Source organism: Elaeis guineensis, chromosome 6, assembly GCF_000442705.2.
Source record: "Elaeis guineensis isolate ETL-2024a chromosome 6, EG11, whole genome shotgun sequence".
NCBI lineage: Eukaryota > Viridiplantae > Streptophyta > Magnoliopsida > Arecales > Arecaceae > Elaeis > Elaeis guineensis.
In genome coordinates, this window is record NC_025998.2 from 31,761,784 (window position 1) to 31,770,657 (window position 8,874).

At 35.8% G+C, this 8,874-nt stretch overlaps 1 pseudogene; it reads right to left on the reverse strand.

Moving 5' to 3' along the window:
* Positions 1-4,029: 4,029 nt before the first annotated feature.
* LOC140858560 (uncharacterized) lies at positions 4,030-8,626 on the reverse strand (annotated as a pseudogene).
* Between the last annotated feature and the right edge of the window lie 248 nt (positions 8,627-8,874).

Below are 8,874 nucleotides of genomic sequence, written 5' to 3' on the forward strand. Positions count from 1 at the left end.
ACCACCATCGGACCATCCAATAGTTTGCTTGAGATCTGTACGGATAGATAAATGGCAGAGTCTCGAATGCTTTGAAAACTACATCGTGGATGATCCCACGCATAAAGATAATTTTTTTTACACAAAAAATAGTTATATAAACATATACCGGGAATCATATATTATCTATCATAAATATTACCAATAGTTTTATATCACTTATTATTTATGTTTCATTAACATATTCTAAATCAATAGTTGTTTTTTGATTTAAACTAATCATGGTTATACTTCAGTCCGTGACTAATAAATCATAAACCATATTTAGCTCGTAATATCAATTTATAATATCTGTACTTTGGCCCATTGGGGCAAATCAAGAAATCTATATTTCGGCCCATAGTGATAAATCAAAATATCCGCATTTCGGCTCGCGATGACAAACTAAAATATTTGCGCTTCGACCCATGATGGCAAACCATGATATTATGATTTGGCCTATGACTGACAATCAAAAGTATCATAATTCGGCCCGTGATTGACAATCTATATCCTAGCTAATCCAAATCCTCTTACATAATCAACAGATCATTCAATAATTTATATTACATTATTCAATTTCAAAATATTAGATATCATATTTCTAACAATCAAAATAATATATATATATATATATATATATATATATATATAATATAATATAGAATCATATATCTAAATAAAATCAATATTATTGTATATAGTATAAAAACATATATATAGGTAATCATATAAAGAGATTCCTACTCTATCAATCTTAGGCTCAAGTACAACTATCAATCAATCTCTCGATTTACAAACTCAAAATCAAAATGTTCTACTCAACATTTTGTATAAATAATTACACCTCTACATAATCAAGATCAAACATAAAAATCATAGATAATTTTAGATAGCAAAAAATTATGCTAAATAATTTTAATACTACAAGTCCAAGACCCCTCCTCAGATTAATCGGTCAATCTGAGTGTACCAAGACATCTGACTCTCTATTGGTCTATAAGATTTTTAGAGAGAGAAATTTATGAAGAGAGAGAAACTAGAGAGGAAGAAAGAAAGAGATATACAATGAGTATAATAGAGAGAAAGAAAGGAGAGAAAAAGAGGAGAGATTATTTATTATTTTTATTTTTATTTTTATTTTTTTTATTTTTCTCCTCTCTCTCATTTCCTCATTTTTTTTTCTTCTTCGGAAAATAAGGAATGGGGGAAGTTTTGAGGCCGGCCACCCTCCATGACGGTGATTCCTAACAAGCGGCGACATCTAGCGGACCTCTAATAGCCTCATCTTTCGGTAGCGAAGTATGGTCCGCAACAATGGCTATTCCGACAAAGAAAAAAAAAAAAAACAAAAATAGGGGAGACTCGATCCCCTAGAAAATCCAACAGCAGGCAGCTCAATCCAGCCGTCAAAAACTCTCTAGAGTTCGGAAAGAAGAGATGAAGAGGGGTAGGAGGTCAATACCTTAACTCCCATAATGAATTGACGGTAAATCGTAGGAAATGCTTGATGGTAAGAACCTTCTAATCTTCACAATTTTGCTAGCAATTAACTAGGCATTTGAAAGAGATTGTTAGAGAACTTATAGACGGGAATCCTAGGCTCCTCGCTAGAATTCAATCATCCTTAGGATCCCTTTCCTGATTGAACTCCAAAGATGAGATGAATTCTATCAGGATTCCTCTTCCGCCTCACGTGCTCAGCACGTGAGGTCAAAATATTTTTTTCTTTTTTTTGTGCTTTAAAATTCATGCAGAAAATTTTAAAGGATCCGGTGCTTACATTTTCCTTCCTTAAAATAATTATTTTTGAAATTAACATATTGCAAAGTCAAAACATTAAGGGTACAAACTCCTTATCTTATCATTGAGTTCCTAAATAACTTTCTTTGTTGTAAAAAAAAATACAAATCTTTCACCATAACACCTTTGCTTAAACCACCAGACTTTCGCTGTGCACTCTAAACCAACAAGTTCATATATTGTCAATCTCTTGAATTATAACTCAAGATTATAAATTATCCATAGAAAATCAAATTCTATGAATTACTACTCCCTAGTGATCATAACCATAAGTTTTGATATTACTTTTGCCATGTCCTGGTCCTACTTCAGCATATTAACATGGGATGGAAGTGGTTCACTGGCAAGTTTTTAGTATGTTGCTTATCTGGTAAATACATCTCAAAATTCACTTTGAATGATAAAAATGTTCACTTTGAAAATTAATTTCCCTTTACGATGGATGAAGAAAACATCTACATTTGGAGTTGATATTTTTTGAGTGAAAATGTGAGTTCCTATTTGTTTGTTTGGAAGTGCAATAATACGATGTTCGTCCATGCATGGTTTAGACTATAGACTATGGGCCTGGTTGGTCTACTTGGGTTCGGCTACCATAATTAGATTTGGCTTACAACAAATTGCGGCAAACCTACGTGAAGCTATAGGATTTTCAGTCATTCTTCTACTGTATTAAGTCAGATGATGGTTGTACATGTTTACGAGTAAGCAATTTCACAAAATTCATCGAGACCATTCGGTCATTTCCAAGTCAACCAAATCTGGATTCTTTCTTCAGGTCAGACCTGATCTGGTCCAATTATCTTTAAGTCCTGACATCCGTTAGAGAAGTGGGTTACAGAAATTTAAGGACAAACCTTTTCTGAAGTTGGTAATCCATCAAATTGGCATAGGCTAAAACTTTTGTTAAGAGATGGACCACCATATCAACCTTTCAATTTAAGGGTGTTCAAATTTCCAAATCCATCATAACTGTCCTTTGTTTCACAAATGCACCAACCTTGAGATGTTAAATGTTAAATAAATGCATTAAGTTTCAGGCCTTCAAGGTTTGCATTATTATAGACAAAGTTCTATCATAATTGAAATGTAGCATAGAAGGGAACCAATGTTAAAGTTTTTAGAGAAAAAATTCAAAATTTCTCTTCTTCTTTAGGAAAATTTTTAGTCCCACATTGGAAAAAGATTATTATTTCTTGATGTTTATAAACCAATTTCCCTTAATTGCTTTTGTTTGAGCCATGGATGGAAGTAGGTTTTTTACCGCACGCCTGCAACAACCCAATCCACCTCGACTTGCACGTGCGAACACAGCACCAAGGTCCAGAATTTATCTTAACACAATGCCTAGCATGCTACCGGTTGGCTTCTTCTTCCTCTGCATCTTAAACTAACAGACCAATCTAACCAAACCTTAACAAAGTCAAATTATTCCTCTTTATCTTTGTCATATAATTCAAAATATATCTGAAGTTTATTTTTTCGGCATGACACTTTTTTTTGACGTGATTTATCGTTAACAACCAACACCGGTTGTATTCTTCCAGCAACAAGGTTCAGCAGAAAGCAACAATTGCCTATCATCATAGGTAGAAATCCCCTCTTCTTGGACCCACCTTGGCGTGCACCCAAACCAGTGAAAGAGGTAAAGCAAGGTAGTTACAAACAGAATAGAACAGCATCACAAGACAATTATAACAATAACCCTATCATCAATTTCATCCAATCTCTTTGCTGCAGAAGCATTTATGTGAAATGTAAGCAAAAACTGCCCCACCACCTCAAAGCACAAAAAGCAATTCCACCAAACCAAGAGACCCCTCTAGGCTACTTCACACCATCTTCTACATCATGCCAGGAAATCAAACACCAAGGACCACCATTTTACCTCAAAAAAATGGCAGCAAGACATGCTCCAGTCGAGGTTGGCACTCGAGGGACTATTGGCTCTCTGCTCTCACAGGAGATTGAGTACTTCAGAAGGCTTGATCTAGGCCACCAACACAAACTCTCTTACCACAAACAAAAGAAGCTGACCATGGATGCAGCTTCATCCAGTGACAGCACCAGGCACAAGTCAGTCTCTGATGGCACAACTCCGAAGAAGAAGAAGAAGAAGAACAAGAAGGTGAGCAGTGGAGGATTCCTGACGAGCATCTGCTCTGCAGCAGAGATGGCTAATTCTGGCCAGACGGAGATGATCAAAGGGATCAGATACAGAAAGCTGAGGACGGATGGTAACAAGCTGCCTTAGGACCAGGCAATGGATTCAGAGAGCTTGGAGAAGCCAAGCTTTTTGAGCCGGCTGCTCATGGGGTTGCTGCATTTCAGATCTACAATCTCTACAATGTAAGGTTGTCCTTTCTTTTCCACGTTATCTGTATTTGGATTTCTGTCAACAGGGATATTATCAGAGCCAAGCATTGGAACTCGGTGACCATTCTTCCAGGGTGTGTCAAGGTTTATGGCCATATCCAGGGATTCTGTGATCTATGCCATTGCTGCTGCTGCCAGATTCATTAGGTGGGATTTTCCTCTGCAGTGTTTTCTTAGGACTAGCACTACAGGGTACTGTAACTGGGCCTGTTTGAGGTCTTCTTCGTGAGGAAGAGGATGCTTGTGATGATTGTTTCATGGGCTCTAACTCCCGTGACATCAGGGAGCCAATTGTACCAGTAGTTCCCACCTTAATGAAGTCTCCATTGTCATCGATGACTTCTGTTGTCCAAGGCATAATATTTTCTTCTGATATGGAGTTTTAGCTGTTTCCAATAAGTGAACTCAATGGAAGGTCAGCGAGGTGGTATTGCTTGAATCAGATGGCTGCTCCAATAAATTGTCGTCCAGTGTCCTGGTTAGGTATAGTAGAATGTAAGAAGCTAAATGTGGGTTGTGGTTATTTTGTTTTACATTCAATCCCAAAGAAGAACAAGAACTAGTACACCACTAGATTTTGTAGAGAAACTGGATGGTCAAGAAATTTCCCCCTCCTTATAATGGAATTATCAGAGGGTTCACAAGAAATTTAAAAAAAAAACGATGCATTACATATAACGTGATTTGGGTTCAAGAAAGAAAGGCAAGATCTTAAAGTCCAAAAAAGGAACACTATTCCGGGTTTCAGCAACAAATTAGTGCTTTTTAATTCCCAAAAATTATTCAATAAAAAAAACAGCTACTAAAACCAGTGACATAAGTTGCAAATAGATTCTTGTGCCCAAAATTATATGTATATAGGAAACAATCACAACAAGATGGAAGGCGAAACAAACAAGTCCTAAAAATTATCAGATCATCCATCAGAAGTCAGAACTTGCATAAGTTTATCATGACTTGTGTTCACCCTCATATCAACTTTTACGATCTAGTGCTGAATTTCCAGCTGGTAGAATTGCAAAGACAAAGAAAGGCTTTGTCACGAAGTCTGGAAGGCCAATCCAAGGAATGTGATACCAGTCTGATGGTTATGCAATTGAAGTTCATGCTATAAAGAAAGCAACCCTCAGTAATCCCCTAGGTGAGGAAAGAATCAAGATGAAGCACTTTGAAAATAAGATTTGTTATGAGGAATTATATCCATCTCTAAGGCAAAACTTGATAGATAAAAAGCAACATGATCCCAGTTGAATTTCAAGCATGCATGCTCAACCACATTCCGACCTTGGCAGAACAGTTATTCAGACTTGAACTCCCTTTCAGACTTGAGCCTGTAGTGCATGACAAGCATCAATGTCCAACTCCAATCATTGCAGAAGTATGAAAACCCCAGATAATTTTATGAAAAGGTCTGCACAGGCAGACCACTCCTAGTGTAAGTAATTTATTTCACAAATTTATCCCCGGGGAGTAAGAGAAAAACCATTAATTACCTACAACTTGGCAGAACTAGTGAGTTGAGTTTTCAATATCTTAGCAGGCCAAGTGCACTTAAAGTTGCTTTATTCTACAGAGTTTCAAACAAAATTATCACAAAGAGAAAGATGAGGGCTCAGAGATCAGCCTTAAGGCTTCACAAATCCATCATAACAACAATAAACTTTTCAATAAACCCAATAAAATATATCACTCATATTTGTGTACTGTAGCCTAAAAGCAAATCTTAAACAAAGTATACTGTTTCACAACCATGTTGCTTATAAGGTATCTCACTTATGAAACTTAATTCCATGTGGAAAACATAAAAATCATTCCTTAGAAGGACTCAACCTTAGATCTAATATAGTGCTAATGTATTTAGCCAACGTTTGACAATCATAATGACCAAATAAATGAAACTGAAAACATAAAATTTGTATGATTAAGGGTGATCTACAAAAGATGAGTACTCATGCCTTCAACAATATATATACAGACACACATATACATGCATCTAATTTTATATACTTATATAATATGCACCTCTGAAACTGTTAAAATCCAAAAATTGACCAATCCTAACTCTATAAGTAGATTCCTGATTTGCATCAGCACTTCCTCTTTGGGAAGAAAAAAGAACTGCCTTCAGGTTCCAAAGTTCGGCTAGACTACTTAAACCCTGGACTCAATAAGAAAAGACTTACATTGCAAGTTGTCTTCTTATGTACTAGCTTGCAAGAAGCTAGTCTCAATCTTAAATGAGTTTCATTTTGAACTAAGACACATTTATTCACTTCATGATCCAACCTAATGCTTGTGTAACTTGATGAAATGATTCGAAATCCATGGATGCTTATACCGAGCAATGAATTCTTTGTAAAGAATGTTAAGAAGGAACATTTGTGCTTCAACTTAAACACTATATTTATGCATGACCTAACCCTCATGCTACTCCTCAAAGAAAGTTTCAAATCTTCATGATAATCAATCTCCTCAAGTGATGAAAATCATCAACTAATGGACCAAAAATGTCATCATCCAACACATTCACCATTGATATTATCAACATGATATATGCAGATATTGTCTTATTGTTTTTGAGATAAATCACTGGTTGCAACCTCTAAATAAGAGAAAAAGAAGTGACAGTTACCTCTGGTACATTCTCATAATGACCAAGCCTCTCCAAACCCAGTAGTGCCTCAAGAGGAATGTAAGGAATGTCAAAAGAGTTTCCTGATCACAATGAAATAATGAATCTTGGCAGCAATATTAGCACTTCAGATTCTGAAATGCACCAAGATCAATGTGATCTTTTAGTTCATGTCCTAGGATCTATTCTTGACTAGATGCATTAGAGCTAAGTTTACCACTTTCTCTCTAAATTACCCAAGCGAGATCATGTCATGATTATATGGACAAATGTATGAGGCTCTGATACCAACTAATGCAAACAGAAGATATAGGGACCAAGGGGTCACACTTTAGATTTTATGCAATGCACTCTGATGGATATTAATTCTATTTAAAAGTAAAATTGATACTTCATTAATTCATAGGCACGACTTGCTCGATATAAAAAGCCTTAGACCTTAGTGCTTCAGAAACAACCCTTAAACCAACTTACTATTATTAAAACGAGTTATCAACTAAAGAATCTTACTCAGAACAATTGATTCCCACCGATAACCATAACATACAATTCTTACAAGGGCAGAAACTTCAGTCTTATCCCATGTTGTAACTCTAGACCAACAGTGGCCATCATAACAACCAAATCATCTGAAACTCAAACACAAAATATGCAGGGCTTGAATACAGGTTAAAACAAGTAATCACATCCTTCAAACATAGATGCATATTTGAAAGATATGCCATGGAAAGGAAGCCTATTGATTAGATCAAAAAGCTGATCGCATCCTAATTCCTATGGGATTCCTGATTTGCATTGGAAAAACTTAGAATACTAAGATCTTCCGCATGATCATAACTGTAACCATCAGTCTAGTTCAAACTATGTACAGTAGTGTTTAGGAATCCCCAGTCACCAAGCTTTAATCTTTAGAGCCACCTCTAATGCAATTTCAAGATCTTTCTTATCTTCTCTCACAACCCCATACATGTTGCCTTAGGTCTTCCCTTCCCAAGATCTTCCAAGAAGTTTTATTAACTCAAAGCTCCCAACAATGAGTTACACTATTTTCCCTCATGGAAATCCCAAAAGATCATCCCAAAACCTTTTCTAATAGCACCTTCAAATCAGATACATAAACCCTGAACGAACATAGCTACGATGATTCTGTCAACAGTCAGACAATCAAATAAATAACTAGAAGTATTTGCAAACCTGATCAATACAAAACTATAATTCCTTGATCCCACATTCCTATAGAAAAGCCCCAAAACATTACATTTGCATTTGCAAAGACTGGAGGCGACCATACTGAATGAATCACAGTCGCACTCCCCATACAAAAATGTCACCGGCAAAAGCAAGATTCAGAGGTTCCAAAGACAAAAATCAGTTAAAATCCCAAAAAATTTGCTTCAAAAACCCACAAAACCCCCCTCTCCCACGAGCAAAAGGTGAAAGACTGCCCAAAATCCGATAAAAATTTTTGCATCGCTGCTTCAAATAAAGAGCAAACGAAGAACATCACGAAAGATATAGAAACACCTCTAGTCCACGAATCTAGTCCTAAATCCAGTCGGTACAGAATTTTTTTCGGTTAAAAGACAAAATCCAAATATTCCCGTTCAAACTTCAAAGAGACGAGTAGAAACAACTCCAGAGCGATATGATTCGGAGGACAAAAAAAACGAGAAAAAAACTCCGAGAGAAAGAAACTAGAAATGTATGAACGATTAATGTATAAAAACTAGAGATCGAACGGAGTGACGGTGTGAAAAGGCGTACCGGCCAGTGCTCGGTCTGCCGCGCCATTGCCAGAGCTCTACCTTTTTCATTTTAAAGCAATGCTAAAATGTCCAATGGATAATTTTAAAAAAAAATTATTTATAAAAATAATTTAATTTTTAATTTATTTATCGAAATAATATAAATCTTATAAATTATCATTCAAAATCATATTTCATGATGCCCGTATCACCGTCTTTTTTCCACCATTTTTCATGCAGATGATGAAAAATAAAATAAAATCATCACTTATGACATTTTAAAAAATACTATTTTAAATG